Below are 24,119 nucleotides of genomic sequence, written 5' to 3' on the forward strand. Positions count from 1 at the left end.
CGGACATACGCTGCCATCCCAGATTTAGCTCAAATATCACAAACTAGGGTGTCCTACCTAGGCTTCATTCTCACAAGTCAGAGAAGCCTACCCTAGAAAATAAAAGAAGCCCTTTGCAGCCTCACCCATCCTAAAACTGGAAGACAGCTTAGGGGTTTCCTGAGGATGGCTGGGTTTTGCCGCATCTGGATCCCTAAATATGGTCTAATAGTGAGGCCTCTGTATGAAGAGTTGAAAGGAAAGGATGATCCTTTTGAATGGAATTCAGAATGTAAAGGGGACTTTCAGGAATTGAAAAAGCAGTTACTTCAAGTCCCTGCCCTGGCCCTCCAAGATTTAACTAAACCCTTTGACCCTTACATTCAGGAGAGAATGGGAATGGCCCTTGGGGTATTAGCTCAAAAACTGGGACCTCTTACTCAGGGTTGCATTTCTCTAAACAATCCAATCACTATATGGAAGTGCATTTGAACTCATGTGTGGTAGACCCCTTCGCCAAGCCTGAAAGGACACCTTAACTCCCTTGAAATGGAACAACTCAAGTATGCCCTCCAGGTAGGAGAAACCATGAAAGCTCTCTTGGAATATGGTAACCAGGTACTGTTCCTGCCCACCAGGAGACTAAGTGTATCTAAAAACCTGGAAAACTGGAAGCCTGCAAGATCAGCTCACTCCTTAGTGGAATGGACCCCATTTGGTGATTCTGAGACAGGAGGGAAAGGGGCAGGACACAACAGCTAGATAAATGAAGAAGGGGCGCAGCTATTAGGATGCAATAAAAACTGGCTGGAACCAAGGTGACTTCGAGAATAGTCCAGTCATTGACCTTTAGCTCATTATATCTTCATTGTAATACTAAAAAATCATACCCCCTTTTATGCCTTGACAGTCCAAGGCAGACTATAAAAGGCCAAAAAGTGGGCAGTGGCCCAATTTCTGGGAAATCCCTACCCTTCCCTGAAATAGCAAGAATATTCCTCCCACTCATTAGCATATGAAATTACTCAGCCCATAAAAACCAACAGCCACATGCCCTGGGGCCACTCTTACTTTCTGAGACAGACTGCATTTGGCCTATGGAGTGTGTATCTAAGTAAACTTGCTTTCACTTTTCTTTGGCTCACTCTTGAATTCTTTCCTGTGTGATGCCAAGGACCCTCACTTGGTGGTCTGTCTTAAGGACTCTTGTGGGTCCCAGGACATGACATTTTCCTCTTCTGCAACAATGCTAACCACCCATTCTTTCCTGAAGTTGCAGGTTATCACACTGTGGTTACATCACCCTCAAGTAAAGAGGACCCCGAGCCCCAAACTCTGGAGAGACAACCTGGGGCAACGGACCCCTTTGGCTACTCATGTGAACTTCTCTCTGACCTGAAGCTTCTCTTCTGAAAAACAACAGAAGTGTTACCAGGGATATGTAGGCCATAGTAGTGTGCCTCAACATCAGGGCACACTTGCCTACAGTCAAAAGACCTAGATACCTGCATTTTCAGGAAAAATTTGCTCTTGCTAATACTTGAGCCATGTATCTTTAAATTTTTTATTTATTTATTTATGTATTTTAATTGGGCCATGTACCTTAAATTGTCTGGTGTCCCTTGTCTCCAAAAGGTTAGACAGGGAATTCCCTGGCAGTCCAGTGGTTAGGACTCAGTGTTTTCACTCCTGGGGCCCAGGTTCAATCCCTGGTCGGAGAACTAAGATCCCGAAAGCCGCGTGGCACAGCCAAAAGAAAACAAGCAAACCCAAGGTTAGACAAATGGTGGTCACTCAGGGATAGGCACAGTCAGGGCAAAGGCTTGGTGACAAACATATGTAAAGGTAGCTGGGGAGAAGTTCTGCTCCTCTACCCAGGGTTATGACGACTCCCCTGATCAGCAGAAAGAAGCTACATGAGTCGGACCTTCTCCCCTTAGCACCCCTCAAGAATGAGGAGCAAGACAAAAATCAGAGGAGGGATTTGTCACTGGCAAAGACCATTAACAGTGCTCAGGAAATAAAAATAGAGTCTGGGTAATAAAATAAAATCTAACCTTTTTTTCCCATTTGTCATTACTCTAGTTTCACTTGTTCATAGGCTGCCGCATGCAGAGGCATTGCACCTGGCATTTCAGACCAGAGTTCCTGGTGCCAGATGGCTTCGATGGGCGGGCTGTGAGCAGAAGCCCTTGCCTGCATGACACGGCAATTCAAGATGGTGGCACCGGCAGCGGGCTGTGTGCAGAGACGCTGCACCTTACAAGTCTGGAGGCACAGCTGCGAGCAACAGGTGAGAGCTCCGCAGCTTCCCTGCTGGCCAGAACCCTATAAAGCAGCCCCGCCCATGGCCTGCGGGGAGAGCCTGTGCTCTAGAGCAGAAGCTTGCACCTCTCCATTCTCTGATCGAAGAATAAAGCTTTCTTTTGCTTATGAACCAAACTCTGTCTTTTTCAACTGTCCCAAATGACACCGGGCAGGAGGACACTTTTTGGGGCCCGACTTGAAAGCATCGGTAATAATACCAGGTATGAAACAACTGACTGATGGTATTAACAAAATTGATCCCACTGAGCCACCCCACAGCCAGAAGATAAAATAGGAAATTGTTGAAGCCAGTACCTATGCATAGTAAGAAAACTGGCTAAAACCCAGATCCAGTAGCATTTCTGGTTGAAGTGCGGACAAGTTGCCCTAGTCAAACTCTAACACGCCCTGGATCAAGGCATAGAAAGTCACCCATAAGGGCTCTCCACTGAAACAACACTGTTTGAAGCCTTGCATTGTCTCTACAGCCGACTAGTCACGTTGATAATCCCTATGTCTTATCCTCCAGGGGAAGGGTGGATTGGTCCCATCGCTGTAGGTTGAGTGAAGACTGAGTTTCCAAGAGCAGTCACACACAAGTAGAGTGTGCTGAAACATACTAGACAGTATTTTTCTCCATTTTAAAAAAACCTTTTCTACAAAAATAAACAAATGGGACCTAATGAAACTTAAAAGCTTTTGCAGAGCGAAGGAAACCATAAACAAGACGAAAAGACAACCCTCAGAATGGGAGAAAATATTTGCAAATGAAGCAACTGACAGAGGAGTAATCTCCAAAAGTTACAAGCAGCTCATGCAGCTCATGCAGCTCAATATCAAAAAACAAACAACCCAATCCAAAAATGGGCAGAAGACCTAGGTAGACATTTCTCCAAAGAAGATATACAGATTGCCAACAAACACATGAAAGAATGCTCAACATCATTAATCATTAGAGAAATGCAAATCAAAACTACAATGAGATATCATCTCACACCAGTCAGAATGGCCATGATCAAAATATCTACAAACAACAAATGCTGGAGAGGGTGTAGAGAAAAGGGAACCCTCTTGCACTGTTGGTGGGAATGTAAATTGATACAGCCACTATGGAGAACAGTATGGAAGTTCCTTAAAAAATTAAAAATAGAACTACTATATGACCCAGCAATCCCACTACTGGGCATATACCCTGAGAAAACCATAATTCAAAAGGAGTCATGTACCAAAATGTTCACTGCAGCTCTATTTACAATAGCCAGGACATGGAAGCAACCTAGGTGTCCATCAACAGATGAATGGATAAAGAAGATGTGGCACACATATACAATGGAATATTACACAGCCATAAAAAGGAACGAAACTGGGTTATTTGTAGTGAGGTGGATGGACCTAGAGACTGTCATACAGAGTGAAGTAAGTCAGAAAGAGAAAAACAAATACCGTATGCTAACACATATATATGGAATCTAAAAAAAAAAAAAAGGTCATGAAGAACCTAGGGGCAAGACGGGAATAAAGATGCAGACCTACTAGAGAATGGACTTGAGGATACGGGGAGGGGGAATGGTAAGCTGGGACGAAGTGAGAGAGTGGCATGGACATATATACACTACTAAACGTAGATAGCTAGTGGGAAGTAGCCGCATAGCACAGGGAGATCAGCTCAGTGCTTTGTGACCACCTAGAGGGGTGGGATAGGGAGGGTGGAAGGGAGGGAGATGCAAGAGGGAAGAGATATGGGGACATATGTATATGTATAACTGATTCACTTTGTTATAAAGCAGAAACTAACACACCATTGTAAAGCAATTATACTCCAATAAAGATGTTAAAAAAATAAAACCACAATAAATTATATGTTTGAAATTAAAAAATAATAAAAATAAATAAAAAAATAAAATGCATAACCAACAAGGACCTACCATATAGCACAGGAAACTCTGTTCAATGTTACGTGGCAGCCTGGATGGGAGGGGAGTCTGGGGGAGAATGGATACATATAATGTATGGCTGAGTCCCTTTGCTGTGTACCTGAAATTATCATAACATTGTTAATCGGCTATACTCCAATATAAAATTAAAAGTTAAAAAAAATTAAAAAACCTTTTCTTACGGAAAATTTCTAACATACTTAAAAGTGCAGAAAATAGTATAATAAACCCCCAGACATTACATCAACATTCTATCATTCTTGTTTCATCTATTCTTTTTTTTCTGAAATATTTTAAACAAATTCTAGACATCATATAATTTCCCTGTAAATATTTCAGTGTATATCTCTAACAAATAAGGCCTTAAGAAAATAATCACACAGACTCTTTCATAGGACAAAGAAGACACTTCTAAATCATTTTGTGAGGGCAACATTACCCTGATATAAAAATCTGAAAAGGACATTTCAAGAAAAGAAAAATACAGACCAATATTCCAAGCTCGCCAGTTTGCCCATTCCTTGAAATATTTAGTATTCACCATTATCAACAGCAATAATCAGAACAACAGTGTCCACCCGAAATGTTCCTGTAATCATGTTTTCTGTGAGGAGCCTGTGGTCCCTCAAATTTCATAAGGGAGATATTTATGATATCATGTTTACGTTCAGCCTTCGGTTTCAGGACTCAGGTGTCTTCCATCTCAGCAGCCTCCTCCAACGCTCAGTGGTTCCCTTCTTGATTTCACCACATTGTAATTCAAGTATGGTGGCCCTATCTGAATCTACCTTTCTTCTGACTTTGATGTTAATGTATTCTTTTCGTTTCCCATTTGTTTATTGGGTGGCAAACCCATGAGAAGAAAGACCCCTCTCATGAACTGGCTTAAATATCTCTCCTCTGGAAAGTTTTCTCTAAAGTCTGTTGACAGTTATTGATGCCTCCTGTCTGCTTCCTAAGTACTTTGTACATACTTCTTTTGTTGCACTTGTTATGCTGTGATTAATCTGATGTCTCCCTCATCAGACTAAATAGCCAGTGATTAACACATTGCTTGGCATAAAGCAGTTAGCTTAGTAGATGTCTGCTGAATGAAAAAGTGAATAATAAAAATGCAGAGCTAGAGTTAGTGTAGATTACTTAAGCCCAGAAGAGTGTGCCTCTATAAGTAAAATGTCTTCTAACTTCAACACACATAGAAATCAGAAAACTTCAAAGGCCCTTACAAAAGGATAGGTATATTTTATGATTTCATTTTTAATATAATCCTTTTAAATTATAAAGGTTAAGTAGATCCTTGTTAAAAAAAAAAGACTCAAACAAATCAGACGTGTTAAAGTGAGAGGTAAGAGTTCTCTAAAAGGATGCTGCCAGTTTAGACTTCTTCATTAGTGTATAGTGGTGTGTATGTCCCTTGGACACTGCCTGTACTAAGCTTAATCTTTGCCAATTTGGTAAGTGAAAAACACTATTTCAATTTAAAAAAAAATTGTATTTATTCTAAGTGAAGTTGAGAATCTTTTAATATGTTTACTAACCTTTGATATTTATTTTTCTATGTTGTTTTTCTCAAAGCCACATCTCCAGTGCCTAGAACCATGCCTTGAATACACTAAGCATTCAGTAAATACCTATTGAACAACCGAATTGATTTTCTTTTTCGCCTCTTTTCCTATTGGGCTCTTAATTTTTAAATTTTGGTGTATAAGTGCTCTCTGTATATTAAAGAAATTGGCTTTTTTATGTGACTTGTGGTGATTTTTAGGTTGTTACATTAACTGTTTCTGTTATATTTATCAGCCTTTTCCTTTATTTTATTTTTTAAAAATTCATACTTATCTGTTTATTTTCAGTGAATTTTTAATCCTGGAATAATTTTATTTATTTTATGTTATTATTATTTATTTTTTAAATTGAAGTATAGTTGATTTACAATTAGTCTTTTCCTTTATGACTTCTGGATTCTATGGCAGGCTCAAAAGGGATCTTTCACTCCAAGGTTAAAAAATAATCTATGTTTCTTCTAGTACCTTTATGATTTTATTTTTCCATTTGACACAGTTTTGCTGCTTTGGCTACCCAGAGGAACACCCCATCTTTTTGAAAATCTCCTTCCCCCTCTACAAGCCCATGTGCTGGTAGTGGATGTCTATCAGAATCCATTGTTCCAGTGACTTCCCTGGTGGTCCAGTGGCTAAGACTCTGCACTCCCAATGCAGGGGGCCCAGGTTTGATCCCTGGTCAGGGAAATAGATCCCACATGCATGCTGCAACTAAGAGTTCGAAGGCCGCAACTAAAAGATCCCGCATGCAGCAACTAATACCCAGCGCAGCCTAAATAAATAAATATTAAAAAAAAAAAAAAGAATCCATTGTTCCAGTTCAGCCAGCTGGGGACCAGAAGATCCTGTACATATATAGGAAAAGTACCCCAGCATAACTATAGATACCCAGTAGTTTCCAGTCAGCTTCTGGGTTTCTCCCTGAATGCATTAATGTATACTTTAACTATTTTTTAATGGTATAGCTTTGTTCTGTGTCAGAAGTCTTGAAAAATGAGAGTAAAGGTCTAAACCAAGGCTGCACTGACCTTTCAGTCTGCTGGATAGCCCATTACCAGCATGAATTCAGTGTCTCCCTGTGCCTCTCACTCCAGACCTGGTTCTCATTGACTGACTCCTTTTCACTAACTTTCCCTCAAATTTACAAGTTGAGTCCAGAGGCAAGAAAACAGAGAACCACAGAACCACAGTTCCTAAGGAAAAAGATGGAACACACAGATGCTTCCTTCTGGTTAATGTCCCCGTCCTCTGGGAACTCTGCTCCAATATGTTTTTACAATCCCAAAAATGGAGTTTGGTAGGGCAAAGGGTACTGTGGAAAGTGTGTTGTTGACTGAAATGGAACGAAGTGTCTCCTTGAGTAGCGAGGCCTAGCACTGCCATCTCTCTGGTGAAGGAAGAGCCTGAAAAACAGAGAGGACTTCTAAGAGTTGACTGTGGTGGAGAGGATGCTGGAAAACTGCCTGAATGTTTCATGCTTTTCACTTTTTTTTTTTTAATTGAAGTATACTTGATTTACAATGCTGTACAGCATTGAAGTATAGTTAATTACTGCTGTACAGCAAAGTGATTCAGTTCTCTGTGCTATACAGTAGGACCTTGTTGTTTATTATGCTTTTCATAGAATAAATGGACCTGTTAAGAGCTAGCTGGATTTGGTCCTCTTGGAGCAAGGGGTTTGCTCTCCCTGGGACTTGGCTTGAGCACATATCAATGGGAGACAAGCACATGGAAGCTCTTCTAGACCCTGCCCAGTATGCTCCCGACATGGGGAAAGAAAACAGGCTGGTGGTAGAAACAACCTAGAACCCTTGATTTAGTTTGTCTCTTGCTTTAAAACTTGAGGGGAACCTGTCTTCTCCTTCAGTCCATTGTGCCATGCATGGTTCAGTTCCAGCCTTCTTTGTCATGTCACTTCTAGCACTGGCATGAAGTCAAACTGGTTTCTCCCCTTTGTTAGATCTGACACACAACATTCCCCAGGCATACATTGCCTGCACTGGCAAAGAGAAGAGATGATGAGTAGTTATTCATCCTGTCCCTGACATCTGTCCAGATATGGTCCAGATTTATGGGGTATGAATTCAGATAAGGATAGGCCTGGGACATGTACAGGTACTTAAGGTTGCTAGGGACCAACTGAGGAATACTCTCTCAGCCTCACAGGACCTTTAGATTTGGGCTAGAACCAGACTGGTCTCTGGGCTGTCCTATTATCACTTTCTATTTGAGTTCAGTGATAACCTTGCTGGGATTATTCTGAACAGCTAAAATGTGGACACATCCACTAACATAAATTTAAGAACACCTCTAGTTTTTGTTTTTGTTTTTTTTTCATTTTGTTTTGTTTTTAGCATTGTCTAGGAAAAAGAAGGGGGCCCTGGAGGATGCTGCTGGGGAGATCTGGTCTGTTCCTTTTCTATTTTACAGCTTTATTGAGATACATTCACATACCGCACAATACATCAATTTAAAGTGTACAATTCAGCAGTTTTAGTATATTCACAGTTACATGCAACTATCACCACAATCAATTTTATTTATTTATTTATTTATTTATTTATGGCCGCTCAGCGCCGCATGCAAGAACTTAGTTCCCCAACTAAGGATCGAACCCGTGCCCCTTGCAGTGGAAGCGCATAGTCTTAACCACTGGACCGCCAGGGAAATCCCCACAATCAATTTTAGAATATTTTCATCACCTCAAAAAAGAAACTCTGTACCCTTTAGCTATTACCGCCTCTTCCCACACCCTTCCCTGCCCTAAGCTATCACTGATCTACTTTCTATCTCTATAGCTTTTCCTATTCTGGACATTTCACACGCATAGAATCATGTAATATGTAGTCTTTTGTGACTGACTTCTTTCAGTTAGTGTAATGCTTTCAAGGTTCATTCATGTTGCAGCATGTGCCAGTACTTCATTCCTTTTTATTAATGAATAATATTCCATTGTATGGATATCCCACATTTGTTTACCCATTCATTGGTTGATGGACATTTAGGTATACCTTTGGCTATTATGAATAATGTTGCTATGAAAATTTGTGTACAAGTTTTTGTGTGGACATATGTTTTCATTTCTCTTGTGTCTAGACCTAGGAGTGGAGTGCTGGATCAAACGGTAGCAATGTACTTAACATTTTGAAGAACTGCCAGAATGTTTCCAGAGTGGCCCCACCATTTCACACTGTTATTGTCCTTTATTTCTTGTGTCCCACTTACCCACATGGTAAGTTTTCATATTCTTCCGACTTCAAGGTAGAAACAGAGGCTACCGCTTCAGATAAGATATATGAAAGCTCAAACTACATGGAAGACATTATCGGCATCAGAACTATCCGCTGCACCTACCTCTAAGGCAATATTAAATATTATCCTTCTATAGATATTTGAACACATCCTCATAACAATCTAACTCTCCTGGTTATATCTTTCCTATTATGAAATAACCACAAAGGAGAAAAGAAGCTAAATATGTAAAACTATTTGTAAAACTTTCTGTCAGTCATGTTTTATACACTCATGGCTAAATTTATTTATCCTTTTTACATCATCCTTCTTGCCAGGCTTCTGACTCTAGCACCAACTTAAAAGGGGTCTGTTGTCATTACCACTAAATATATTGAATTTTTTTTGTACTTTGTTTTACCTACTGTCTTAAAATTCTGGCATGCCCTAAGGAGTTAAAAATCTTTGTATTGTGCCTCAGAGCTTTTCACCAGAATGCTCTGAATTTCTTTCACATATCTTGAGTCAAGTCCTGGATTTACTAATGGACTAGTTTTGTGATTTTAGACTTAATCTCCTTGAGGTTCTTTTTTGTCATCTATAAAGCAGAGATGTTCATACTATCACCTTTATAATATCATATGAGATGATGAATATAAACGCAAATATATAACATTAATACCAGATACATGTGAAGTTTTTTTTAAATCTCTCCTTGCAATCAGTTTAGCTCTGCCTGTCTTATCTGTAGATGTTAAATGCTGAGAAACTTAATGTGGAAGATACTATTTAGGGTTAGTAGTTATTTGCTATTTCCCTCAACTTGGCCAGATTGCTTTTCTAGAAAGAAAACAAATATTTTTAGTAATGAGCTTCTCTAATTAATTCTTTATATTTCTCAAAGATTCTCCCACAGCTGCTTTGTTTTCCTTTTCAGAGGAAGGACTTTCCTGATGACACTCATTCTAAAACTGTCAGGACATTCCATCCTCCACTCTGAATATGCCTCTCTTCCAGTATAACTTTGGCTGTACCATGATTACCATGTGGTAAAATTCATTTCACTATTTCAATTGGGATAGTTCCTTCATCAAATATTTCTTAAGTGTTCACTACCAACTTACATTTGTGTGGAGGTATTTTGGCTGTTATTATTCACAGAGCACTTTTAGTTGAAGATGCATATACCCTATGACTCAACAATTTCAGTAGTAAGTGTATACCCTAGAAAGACTCCCGTAGGTGCACAAGGAAGATGTGCAATATAAAAGAGAAGACAACTCTTACAGTTTGTTTATTACTATGTAAGGTTAAATAATATTTGAGAATGTCAAGTAATTAAGAATAAATCTAACGAAAGTGGTCTGAGGCTCCTACAGGAAAAACTATAAAATGTTATTAAGAGGTAGTAAAGAGGGTCTAAACAAAACTAATAAATGTAGAGCTACTATGTTCACAGATAGGAAGATTTAATATCATGAAATGTCAAAGCTCTCTGAATTGATCTATGGATTCAATGAGATACAATAAAACTGCCAACCACATTTTTCATTAAAATTGATAAAATGATATTAAATTTAAATGGAAGAATAAAGGACCAAAAAATAGCTGAACATTTCTGAAGATGAAGGGAGAGTGACTTGCCTACCAAGTATCAGAACTTATTTTGAAATTGTACTAATTAAGACAATGTGACATTGGCACAGGGACAGACAAGTTGACCAATGGAATAGAATAAGTCCAGAAACAGACCATCATAATGTAGAACTTTAGTAAAAAACAGAGACAGCATGTCAAAGCAGTGAGAAAGGAAGGACCAACATTTCAATAAATGGATTTGGAAAAAATGGATCTCTCTATGGAAAAAGATGAATTGGATATTTACTTTTCAACATATTAAAAAAGTCCAGGATTAAAGATCTAAGTGTTAAAAAAAAACACCTCAGTAGAATATACTGGTGGATTTTTTTTTTTGATTGTGGAATAGGGAAAGATATCTTAAGCAAAACATTAAAAACATTTGATTTAGAAGAGAATATTGATAAATTTGGCTATTAGAATTGAGAACTTTTCTTTAAGGGACATTGAAGAAAGCCGAAAGATAAGTAGCAAACTGGAGAAAGATATTCACAATAGGCAGAAATAGCAAAGGATTTGTATCAAGAATAAATTAAGAACTCTTTGAAATCAATAAGAAAAGCGTGCGCACACACACACCCAATAGAAACAGGGGCAAAAGACATGAACAGGGATTTCACAGAAGAGCAACACAAATGGCCAATAAACGTTTGAGGAGCTGTTCAACCTTATAAAATTTTGGAGAGATAGTAATCCACAATCTCTCTTTTTTATTGCTGGTGAGAGTGTATAATTGCACAACTACTTGGGAATATAGTTTCCAAATAGTTTTAATTATTTTCTTTACTTGAACACTTGCATATTTATGATCCTGTAAGTCTACTATTATGTATATGCCAAAGAAAACATCTTGGACATGCATGCGCAAGACAGGACAGATAAAAGACTGTTCAGACCAACACTATTCATAACAGTGAAAACCTGGAAAACAACCCAAATGCCCATCAGCGGGAGAGTGGGTAAATAAACTATGGTATAAACAAGGTAATATTATACAACAGTAAAAATTAATTAAATAGGGCTTCCCTGGTGGCGCAGTGGTTGAGAGTCCGCCTGCCGATGCAGGGGACGCGGGTTTGTGCCCCGGTCCGGGAAGATCCCACATGCCGCGGAGCAGCTGGGCCCGTGAGCCATGGCCACTGAGCCTGCGCGTCTGGAGCCTGTGCTCCGCAACGGGAGAGGCCACAACAGTGAGAGGCCCGCGTACCGCAAAATAAATAAATAAATAAATAAATAAATAAATAATCTATAGAGACAGAAAGGTTAAGTGGTTACATGGGTGGAGGTGGGGCTTGGGGATGGGGAGTGAAGCTCATAGCTCATGGGGATGGGCATTTCTTTTCCAGGAAAGGAAAATGTTCTAAAATTAGATTATGATGATGGTTGCACAACTCTGTGAAGATACTAAAAAGCATTGAATTACACACATTTCAGTGGATGCGGTTTTGGGTATGTGAATGAAATCCCAATAAAGCTGTTTTAAAAACTACCAGCTCCAGTGACACCTAACAGTTTTATCAACATTAAGTGGAAAAGGTAAGTCCCAAAAGACTACATATAACAGGATACCCAGACTTCCCTGGTGGCGCAGTGGTTACGAATCCGCCTGCCGATGCAGTGGACACACGTTCGAGCCCTGGTCCGGGAAGATCCCACATGCCGCGGACCAACTAAGCCCGTGCGCCACAACTACTGAGCCCGTGTGCCTAGAGCCTGTGCTTTGCAACAAGAGAAACCACCGCAGTGAGAAGCCCATGCACTGCAACGAAGAGTAGCCCCCGCTCACGGCAACTAGAGAAAGCCCGTGCACAGCAACGAAGACCTAATGCAGCCAAAATAATAAAAAATTTTTAAAAATTAAAAAAAAAGTAAACTAAATAGAAAGAAGCCAGTGACAGACTTCTGATGTGTCATGAACCAAAGATTATGATCAATCTGAAGTCCCAAATTAAAAAAAAATAAAAATATAAAATAAATTAAAGCTACACATATTAACATGCATAAGCCTCAAAAACATAATGTTGACTGAAAAGAGCAAGTGTATATATAATTTTTATGAAGATATATATACATATAAAACATGGATGGGTATTGTTAATAACAAATTCAGGATAGTGGTTATCTCTGGGAGTGGTGAGAGAGGAGAAAGGGAATAAAAAGGGCTACATATGGCATCAGCTATATTTGTAATGTTTTATTAATAAAAACAAATATGACAAAATATTAAGATTTGACAAATCTGGTGGTGGGTACACAAATGTTTGTTATATTTTTCCCTATATTTTTCTTTGTGCTGGTATATATTTCATAATTTTAAAATAAATGAGTGATAGCATCAAAGATTACAGATAGACAACCAAGTCAGTAAAGCAAATTAAATTGGTAAGAGCAGACGTTTGGTATAGTGTAAGAATACAGAACTTGGCCTCTGAAGACCTGGGTTTGAGTCCCTGCTTTATCACTTACTATCTGTGTGAGCTGGAACAAGTTACTTAATTATTACCTAATCAAGTTAAGCCTCAGTTCCCTTTTCACAAAATGGAAATAAAGGGCTTTCATGAAGGCTAAATGTGTATTGCTCCTAGAGCACTGCCTATAGGTGCTGACAAAATGTTAGCTATTATTATATTTTTGTGCTTTCAAAACAGCATTTACTCACCCATGCTAATTAGAACAAAAACCATCTCAGCAAGAGTGACAAATTCAAACAAATAAAAATCTTTTATTGTAGGAACTGCAAGCTCAAATATCTGCAGAAGTTGGGCAGTTGTGGAAACAGTGTCAGTGGATTGGGTTTAAGTAGTGTCACCAGTAGTAATAGGGACTCTGGTGAATAGGAAAGCATATACCATGCTTAAAGGGAGAAGCTACAGTTCACTTCCATTCAGCTATTGGACCAGTGTTGTTATTCTTAGTTTTCAAAAAAAAAAAACCTCAAACAAAACAAAACACACACCTGGAGGCTGGTTACGGCCAAAGACCACCAGTTTCTGGCCCTTGCTTTAATGTTTAAAGTGTGTATGCTGCAGATACCAGGCAGAATGCACTTGCTCTTCACCTCCCTGTTTTCCCTGGAATTCCAGAGAGCAGTTAGGACGGTGGGAACTCTCCCTTTTCCGGATGGAGCTGATGGTTGGTGGGGGCAGTTTCACGGTTATTACTGCTCATATAGTGGCCATCTCCGCTACATCTGAGAAAAGGTTATGTTGATACTTCTGGCTCCTCTCAAGTGCAGTCCCCCTATGTCTCCTGTGATTTCAAGTTCGCTAAGGAATTTGAGAAGAGTGTGTCTTAAAATAGTTTTGTACTCTCATGTAAGTTCCTGCATATCCCTAATTTTGTCAAGACCAGAATCCATGAACCAGTGGACTAGTTGCTGTGGTTATAAAAAACTGTCCAAAGTGAAGAAAACCAGGAGAACATTGTGATTCCAAAGTTAAGGGAAGACGGTATTTCAAGAATGGAGATGAATACAGTTGAAAAGTTAAGTGGAATCAAAAAAAAATTTAACTTTTTATTTTGAACTAATGTTAGGCTTACAGAGAAGGTGCAAAAAAGATTTCCTGTATTATTTTTCACCCAGCTTCCCCAGCGTTAACATCTTACATAACCTTAGTATAGTTATGGAAACAAGGGAATTAACATTAGTACAATATTACAAACTAAATTAGAGACCTTATACAAATGTCACCAGTTTTCTCACCAATGTCCCTTTTCCTTTACAGGATCCTTTCCAGGACTCTACATTAGATTTACTTGTTATTTCTTCCCAGTCTCTAGCAGTCTGCAGTTGTCTTCAGGTCTTTCCTTGTCTTTCATTATCTTGACAGTTTGGAAGAGTATTGATCAATTCTCTTTTGGAAAGCCCCCCAATTTCAGATTGTCTAATGCTTTTTTCATGATTGGAATGAGATTATACATTTTCAGCAAGAATACCACAGAAATGATACTGTCCTTCTCAATGCAAAATATCAAGGGGTTCATGATGTAAATATGTCTTGTTACTGATGATGTTTATCTTGATCACTTGGTTAAGGTGGTTTGCTGAGTTCCATCATTATTTTTTAAAATTAATTAATTAATTAATTTTTTTGCTGCTCCGGGTCTTCGTTGCTGTGCGTGGGCTTTCTCTAGTTGCGGTGAGTGGGGTCTACTCTTTGCTGCGGTGTGCGGGCTTCTCATTGTGGCGGCGTCTCTTTTTTTTTTTTTTTTTTGCGGTATGCGGGCCTCTCACTGCTGTTGCCTCTCCCGTTGCGGAGCACAGGCTCCAGACGCGCAGGCTCAGCGGCCATGGCTCACGGGCCCAGCCGCTCCGCGGCATGTGGGATCTTCGCAGACCGGGGCACAAACCCGCGTCCCCTGCATCGGCAGGCGGACTCTCAACCACTGCGCCACCAGGGAAGCCCAATGGTGGCTTCTCTTGTTGAGAAGCACAGGCTCTAGGTGCGCGGGCTTCAGTAGTTGGGGCACGCAGCCTCAGTAGTTGTGTCTTATGGGCTCTAGAGTGCAGGCTCGGTAGTTGTGGCACATGGGCTTAACTGCTCCGTGGCATATGGGATCTTCCCAGACCAAGGATCAAACGCATTTCCCCTTCGTTGGCAGGCAGATTCTTAACCACTGTGCCACCAGGGAAGTCCCTCACCATTATTAAGTTACTATCTTTCCCTTTGTGCTAAAATGTATCTTGGGTGAAACACTTTGAATCTATGTAAATCCTGTTTCTCCTCAAATTTTCACCTACTAATTTAGCATCCATCTGTGGATCGTGTCTGCAAGTTATTACTGCAATGTTTGCCTAGTGGTGATTTTTGTTATCCCTCTTTCCTTCTCCATTTATTAATTGGAATTCTACTCTAAGAAAGAGTTGTCCCTTTTCTCCCATCCATTTAAATAACCAATTATTTGTTTGTATCAGTATGGATGCATGAATATTAAAAATAAATACCATGGGTCCATGGGTCATAATGCAATATTGTCATTTTTATTTTGTTGCTTTGGCCATTAGGAGCTCTTTCAGATTGGCTGCTGTGTTCTTGTGACATCCTTTTTTAAGCATTATTTCCTGGCACCACAATATATTCCAGGCTCATCTGGTAGTTTCCCTGCCTCAGCCTAGGAATCAGTTATTTCTCCAAGGTTCTCCTTGTTCTTTTTATTGGAAAATGGTGTTTAGAAATCAAGATCTGGATGCTAGGTATCCTCATTGCTTCTAAATACTCTCAGCAGACAGAACTAGGAAATATGTTTATTAATTCACACATACACACCAATCTATATTTCTGTACCTATTTTACATATATTAAAAACCATGAGTTTATACAGATACCTCAGAATCCAATCCAACACCACAGCCTTCATTTTAGCTTTCCCCTCTTCCTTACTTAATAACTTTTTTCTCCAACAGTGAGAAACACAGCTTATGATCTAGAATATATTTGCTTAATTCTAACATGCATACTGGAGAGAAATACTTACGATGTGGATCACAGAATTTATGTACAGTTCAGTTGGTTTATTCTTAGGTATCCAGTCAAGATACTGTTTCCCTCAGTACTTAGGTGAGTTCTTTTCCTCCCCACCCCTTGTAGAGTCGCTGTGTTACTCATCTGTAAAACAGTCAAGTTCATTCCTTAGTGTTTATATTCAGTTTTGGGTCTTTCCTCTACCCTGACACATAGTGGGTTTTTTGTTTATTGCTTTATTATTGGAAATAAAATACATATCCTAAATTGCACAGTTCCCTCAAAATTATCATTAAATGATCTGTTTTCTTTATTTTCTAATGTATTTTAAACATTACTCTAATAAAATTAAATATTGCATATTGAATGATTTTTCTTAATATTATGAACAGTTTTTAAAGAAAGCCAAAGAGATTCCTTTATTTGGATAGAAAACAGAAAATGTTACAATGAACTGTAAAATAAAATCAAGATATTTCTAGAAAACATTAAATCTCAATTTAAATCCAAATTACAAAGAAATTGTGGATTAAACTTTATGTGAGGTACTAAATCTCTGAGGCAAAGAATGTACAAAGACCTTCAATCAATAATGCAAGATTAGGGAATTCCCTGGCACTCCAGTGGTTAGGACTCCGAGCTTCCATTGCAGAAGCCTGGGTTTGATCCCTGGTCGGGGAATTAGGATCCCACAAGCCACGCAGCAAGGCCAAAAAAAAATAAAAAAAAGAATGCAAGACTGTATTAGAGATTAGAAAAAACTGGACTTTAATGTGAAAGTCATAGATGAAAGATGAGAGTTGTACATCAAAAGTTCTAGAACAGAACTGGGGGGGCAGGCAGAATAATAGCCTTCCCCCAAGGATGTCCACAAAACCTGTGAATATATTAGGTTACAGACAAAGGGGGATTAAGGTTGCAGGTGAGCTAAAAGTTGCTAATCAGTTGATTTTAAAATAGGGAGCTTATCCTAGATTATCTGGGTGGGCCTGTTGTAGTCACAAGGATCCTTAAAAGGGTAAGAGTTGGTCAGATATGACATGAGAAGGACCCAACCTACCATTGCTGGCTTTTAGATGGAAGAAGGGAGCCAGGAGCCGAGGAATGCAAGTAGCCTCTGGAAGCTGGAAAAGGAAACAAATTCTTCCCTTGAGCCCCCAGAAAGTAAGGCAGCCCTGCCAACACCTTGATTTTAGCCCAGTTTGAGACCCGAGTCAGACTTCTGACTTACAGAATTGTAGGATAGTAAGTCTGTGTTAAGCCACTATATTTGTGGTAATTTGTTAGCACAGCAAAGGAAAACAAATACAACAGATAATCTATACGTCTGAACTTTAAAGGACCATACAACTTGGTCCCTCCGCAGCTCACTGACTTTTCCCCCTTTATTCTTTTCTTTTTGATTTATGCTCCAATCAGCTGGTTGTTACTCAAATATTATCGTAGTTGGTTTTAGGTGTTTATGTTTTTGGGTATGTGAAACATATGGTTCTAAGAGACAGTCCTATATAAAAATATCTGCCACTCCTTTGTCGATCCTGCTACCTTGTTCCAATCCTCCCCTTCTTGCCACCCTTCTCACTTAGGACATCATTCACCTTAACTTCTGGTTTATCCCTCCCCTGACAAATGAGCAGGTATTTGTGTGTTTTATGTCCCCTTCTTTCTTTCACAAAGGGTGTATATTATACTTTTGCCTTTAAGCAAAATTAACTTCTCAAAGTCCAGCGAATTTGGCACAAGAAGGCTACTTAGTGACCTTAAGCAAATGCTGTTCTGCTTACGTGCTAAGGGCCAGGCTGAAATGAATTAAAACATGAGACATGAGGAAACAGAAATAGAATAGTTAACTTTCAGTAAGTTCTTCTAATCCTTATCTGCAGTTAGGCTCTACACTAGGTACTTCTCATCACAGATGCTGGTAATTGAATTGCATTAACTTTAGTAAATGTGGGTAGTAGGGGTCGCAAACTATGGAGTTAGCACAGACAAGTCAAATTATTCCCTTTTCAGAGGCTCACTGGGTGAGTGTTAGAATAGGGAGGCATTTCTGATGACAGGTCTGTGTGTTCCCAAGTACTTGAATCCTAAAGCCTTCACCTTGGCGCCTTGCACAAATATGCCACAGCATCGCAGTCTTGGTCGCTGAGCCTAAAGTGGAGCCCCAAACTACTGTTACGAGAGGTTCCACGGAGCATGCACTTCCCCACAGTATACAACCCCACCCAAAGGGGCCAAAAACAGGATAAAATATCACACCCGAGCCTATACTTTCCCTCAGGTGAACTCAGCAATGTTTGGTAGCCCCTAACAAACTAATCACAAGCACCCCCCCCCCCCAATCTCCTGCCTGAGGGAACGAATATTCCCAGGATCCCGGGCCGTTTCGACTGACGTTACTTCCGGGAAAAGTAACCTTTCTTTGGCGGTTGCAGACCTGGAGAGGTCTCGCGACATTTGCTCCCGCGAGATCTGCTTGCTCACTCTAGCGATGACATCCTCCTCCTCCTCCCCGCCGCCTTTCGGCAATCTTCGGCAGTCCCAGCCCCGACCAATCTGCACTCAGATGGCATGGATCAGGATCTCCCCCCGAACCCCGGTCCGCGCGGGGCGTCAGGCTGTAGCGGCGGGGTGCGAGCTGCACGAGGCCGACCGCAGCTGCACTGCGGACGGCCACGGGCTGGCGACTAGCAGTGAGCGTGGGCGGGGCAGCGGTAAGCCCGCTGAGTAGCGGCTCGATTGTTCTGGCCTGGCTATGGCGCCTCTCCTCCCCCCCGCCATGGCTCCCCGTGTCCCTGCTCCGCTCCTCTCAGTGAGTGAAAGTGGCCGCCGCCGCCGCCGGCCCAGCGCCCGCAGCCGCCTCAGCGCCGCCGCCATCTTGGGGTCCCAGGAGCCGCCGAGGGAGCGAGCTAGGAGCGTCCACGCCCAACGCAGTCACCGTCCCACGGCCTCAGAGAGCGAACCGCAGCTCCATCGTCGGCGGGGCGACCCCCCCCTCCGGACCCCGCCCGCACCCCGCCCCCCCTCCGCCGCCGCCGCGGCGGCGGGGCCCGGCGGCCCGAGGTGAGGCGACTAGACGTGGGCGGGCAAACGGAGGTGGGGGGGGGTTGTGTAGGCCCCGTTGCGCCCCTCTCTGTGGGCGACGACTGGGCCGCGTCTTAAAGGGGCCGTCGCCCCCGGCCCTTGGATTTGTTGGGGTTAGTAGGGAGGATGGGTGTGGACACTCCCCGAAGGCTTGGGACCTCAGGGACCTGGGCCTCGTCCTTCCCCTCTCCTACCTCTGGAGACCCAGGGTCACGCGGTGACCTCAGACAGCTGAGGAAGCCCGTGGGGCGCCCACACGTGGGGAGTGTGTTAGATCAGGTGCACGTGGGACCCGGTGGGGCGGTGTCGGGCTAACACGTGTGTGGGTTTGGGGTGGGGAGGGGCAGGGCGGGGGCTGGTTGGGCTCGAGTGGGAACCTGGTGAGGGTTGCTGTATCTGTCCTTTTAAACAAATGAGCCAGAGGGCTTGATAGTGTGTCAGTTTATGGTGAGCAAGTTGGGATCTGGGTGAATGGTGCATGCTGCTCGTTGGTGTTGGGTGGGGGCAGCCTAACACGTGCACAGACTTAGGAGTATGTAGGTGTCACCCCTTCTAGTGTTTTTGGCTTTTGTAGGGCGTCTAGGCAAATGTCATCCAGTTTGACGTTCCTTCTTGAGCTTGCTGTTGAAAACTACTTCCGTAAGTGGAAGCCCCCTACAGTTTAGGAGTGGGAGATTCTAAGAAGGCACTCACTATTTTAGTTTAACGGCCAACTGTGCCGAATTCTTTGATTCGAACACTGTCTAGTTTTATGTTCGTGTACTTGTTGGTAGAATGGGAGAAAAAATAGGAGGTTGACTTTGCTAACATCACAGGTAACCAACTTACTTTTCTAGTCGATGACTTTCATAATTTCCTTTCCCAAGGAAATTTTCACTGTGGTTTACAAGTGGTGGCTTTTTGTTATTTATCTTTAAAGTAACACCTTTATTGAAGTATAATTCACATACCGAAAAGCTCAGCCTTTTAAAGTGTACAGTTCCATGATTTTTAGTTTAGATTTTAGATTTAGTACAAATCTACTGATAGATTTGTATGGCTGTCACTGCTCTGTAACATCACTCCAAAAAGAAGGCCCCCTTAGCAGTTACTCCCCACTTCCCTTCCCCCAGCCGCTAGCAACCACTAGTCTCTTTTCTGTCTTTGTAGATTTGCCTATTCTGGATCTTTCGTATAAACAGAATCATACAATATGTGTCCCTTTGTGGCTGTCTTCTTTCACTTAACCATGTGTTCAAGGCTCATCCATGCTGTAGCATGTATCAGCACTTCTTCCCTTTTTATTGCCAAATAGTATTCCAACTCTGGTTGTGTTTTATGCTTGAAATTCTCAAGCTCTTCCTATAAAACATTAAGTTGAGATTATTATATATGGTAAACGTTGCATACTTACCAGATTCTAAAATGAATTTGTACTTTTAAGGATTAAATTCCATTATTTTAGTTTACTATGTTCTTTTCCTCTACATTTTGTTTCAGAAGAATCAGAATCAATTTTTAAAGGTCTGTGTTTTTTAATAGGAAATAACTAACTGTAAAGAGCACAAATATTAGAAAGTTTATGACTAATAAAAACGTTTTGAGTACATCAAGGTGGAAATGTGATTAAGTCTCAGCAACAGAGCATAAACTATGGTGTTACAGCTTCACTTAGTGAAAGTTTGTCATAGTACTACCAAGGGAAGGTATCATAACAGCCTTTGACTGCTGTTAACTTGTGTAGACATAGGACTAGGGAAGTACTAATAGACGTCTTTTCTGCCCACAAGTTAAAACTGGCTTGGAGATTTAACATGTCAACATAAAAGTTCACACAAAATACAGATGCTGGGATGCAGTGAATTTTAGAGTGGACAGAATGGGATAAGGTTAATAGGAACCTTTGTGAAGGAAAATAAGTGAAGTTGATGACAAGTTTTTTTTGTTTGTTTGCGATACGCGGGCCTCTCACTGTTGTGGCCTCTCCCGTTGTGGAGCAACAGGCTCCGGACGCGCAGGCTCAGCGGCCATGGCTCACGGGCGCAGCCGCTCCGCAGCATGTAGGATCTTCCCGGACTGGGGCACGAACCCGTGTCCCCTGCATCGGCAGGCGGACTCTCAACCACTGTGCCACCAGGGCAGCCCGATGACAAGTTTTAAAGTTGCATCTTAAGCATAAGGATTTTGATACGATAGGCTGTAGCTTGCAGAAGATAAGAGCTTATTTGTTAATACTTACTAAACACCTTAAATGGGCACTGATCCTAATCATGAGGGCCTTTGTTCTACCTAATACCATCACCTTGGAGGTTAGGATTTCAATACATCAGTTGGGGAGGTGGGGGGGACACAAACATTTGGACCATAGCTGTACATTAAGTCAAATTCATTTGTACAAGCACTGGATTCACTTGCTAATCATAATACAGTAGGTTTGCTTAGGGTTGAAAAGTTGGTCACAAAGAAGTTTAATGTCTCGGTTTAATAAGTACATAAGAGAGATTTCCATGTGTGTTAGGTTAGAAGTAGGAGATCAGTAATAGCAAATGTAATTGACAAATTAGATACGAAAAAATCACTGGGTCTAAATACTATCCTTTATGCTGCGCCGTGCAGCTTGTGGGATTTTAGTTCCCTAACCAGGGATTGAACCTGCACCCTTGGCAGGCAAAGCGCAGAGTCCTAACCACTGGAGCACCAGGGAATTCCCCATATTTTATTTATTTATTTGTTTATTTTGCGGTACGCGGGCCTCTCGCTGTTGTGGCCTCTCCCGTTGCGGAGCACAGGCTCCGGACGCGCAGGCTCAGCGGCCATGGCTCACGGGCCCAGCCGCTCCGCGGCATGTGGGATCTTCCCAGACCGGGGCACAAACCCGTGTCCCCTGCATTAGCAGGCGGACTCTCAACCACTGCACCACCAGGGAAGCCCAGGAATTCCCCATATTTTTAACAAACTAGAGGACAATGAGTAAACTGTGTGACATGCCTTTGTAAACCTTCGTTACCAAGGATTGACAGATTGTGTGATGGTCTCTGGAGTAGCATTCTTACATTATTTATGTGCCCTAAACTCCTTTGTAGTCTAAAGAAACCTGTGAACCCCTTTTCATAAAAAGAATATGACTTTTTAACTGTGTGAAATGTAGTTCACCTTAAAAAAAATTTATGATGTAAGAAATTTGCTTTTTATTACTAAATAACAACTAGTGATAGTCCTGCTAATACTACATTCAGAATTGAAGGAATGTTAGTTTCAATAATAGGTTAGTGAAATTAAGGATGTAAGTTTTTTTCCATCCAAATTCTTGGACCCCAGTTTAAAGAGCCTTTGCCCTGGTGAGTCCCGGACACATAGCTAAGTCATTTCATATGCAGCAAACCAGGGGTTTCCGTAAGAAGTAGTAGGATTATTGGCTTAAAGACTTGAGTTAGAGTCCCGCTTAGCACTGGGTAAGTCAATGAACTTTTTTTTTTAAACAAATTTATTTATTTTATTTATTTATTTTTGGCTGCGTTGGGTCTTTGTTGCTGCACGCCAGCTTTCTCTAGTTGTGGTGAACAGGGGCTTCTTTTGTTGCAGAGCACGGGCTCTAGGCACGTGGGCTTCAGTAGTTGCAGCACATGGGCTCTAGAGTGCAGGCTCAGTAGTTGTGGCGCACGGGCTTAGTTGCTCCGTGGCATGTGGGATCTTCCCGGACCAGGGATTGAACCCGTGTCCCCTGCATTGGCAGGCGGATTCTTAACCACTGCGCCACCAGGGAAGCCCTCAGTGAACTTTTTTGAGTTTCACTTCTCCTTATGTGTAAAATGGGTACGATAATTTTCACTTCTGAGATTAAATGACATCAACTATAAGACAGCATATTGAGGAATGTTAGTTTATTTTCATCTTTGAAGAACATATCAAAAACTTTGACATACGTTTAGTTTTGATTTGGAAGAGGGGAGACTTACAGTAGGAAAGAACAACATGTATGTCATATAGGGTTTTCTCAGAGTATTCATGTATAGTGTTCAAGTTTTTGTAATGATACTAAAATTATTCATATTTCTTGTAAATATGAACAAGTAAGCTGCCTCTGGTTTTGCATGTGACAGCTACCTTTTCTGGGCAAGAAGTTAGTAGCTGGGTAGGATAAACTGTGGGTAAATCTTTCATTCCTTGTGCATAAACAGAAAAATGGCTAGTGAACATCAATGTGGTAAAAAGCATACTAGGCCAAGTGGTCAGTTTATCGCTGAGATTGTTGCCTGAATATTACCAGAAAGTCCATCAAAATTTTAGTCACTCCTGAGAGAGGTATGAAAAATAACATTTAGAAATGGACTGTGTTATCTTGGTAGGAAACCACGGTACATCCACTCTTAGACTATTAAATTATTGCACCTCAATGAAGAACAAATTAAGCAGGGGGGGAGGTTTCCAGTATAAATGATGAAGACAACGGTGATGCTTTCATATGAAGATAAAGAAATTTGACTCCGCAGTGGAGTGATGAAGACTGAGATGGACTATGATTAAATTGTATTAAATTAGGAAAAACATGAAGAATAATCTGAAAATTAGCTTGAAAGATGAATATTGTTTGACAGGTGTGTAATGAGTGGTTTGTTTATGAAACTTAATAGCACAGAGAGTGGTTAGAGCTCAAGAACAGACCAGACCCAATTTAAAGGTTGCAAAGCCAGAGACTTTTTTCCAGCCCTAGTTCATTTCAGGTCAACAAACCATTTAATGATACTTGAACCTAATGGTTTATGAAACTCCTTATTCTCTTCATTCACTCAATAAATATTTATTGAACACATAGTGAATGCTCTTTGATCTCCCAACAGTGATTTGTTGAGCATCTACCACACTCAAGGGACTGTGGTAGACTCTGTGAGGGGTGTACAAATGAGTTAAACCAGTTGTATGTATATGTATGGAGAGTACAGAGT

General features: G+C 41.1%; 1 protein-coding gene and 1 long non-coding RNA gene across 5 annotated transcripts in view; one reads left to right on the forward strand and one right to left on the reverse strand.

The window, feature by feature from the left end:
- LOC125963700 (uncharacterized) overlaps positions 1–17,687 on the reverse strand; it is a 54,801-nt gene extending 37,114 nt beyond the window's left edge. The window contains exons 1-3 of the long non-coding RNA XR_007476066.1: positions 17,174–17,687; positions 16,127–16,257; positions 4,212–4,320 (exon numbers count right to left, since the gene is read on the reverse strand). This is a non-coding gene — a long non-coding RNA (uncharacterized LOC125963700). The remainder of the gene's footprint in view (positions 1–4,211; positions 4,321–16,126; positions 16,258–17,173) is intronic.
- Positions 17,688–19,048: 1,361 nt separating this feature from the next.
- INO80 (INO80 complex ATPase subunit) overlaps positions 19,049–24,119 on the forward strand; it is a 123,546-nt gene continuing 118,475 nt past the window's right edge. For all 4 annotated transcript variants that reach the window (XM_004273978.3, XM_033435765.2, XM_033435766.2 and 1 more), the window contains exon 1: positions 19,049–19,176. The gene's annotated coding sequence lies outside the window, so the exon portion shown is untranslated. The remainder of the gene's footprint in view (positions 19,177–24,119) is intronic.

Source organism: Orcinus orca, chromosome 2 (genome assembly GCF_937001465.1).
Source record: "Orcinus orca chromosome 2, mOrcOrc1.1, whole genome shotgun sequence".
In the NCBI taxonomy this organism is placed as follows: Eukaryota; Metazoa; Chordata; class Mammalia; order Artiodactyla; family Delphinidae; genus Orcinus; species Orcinus orca.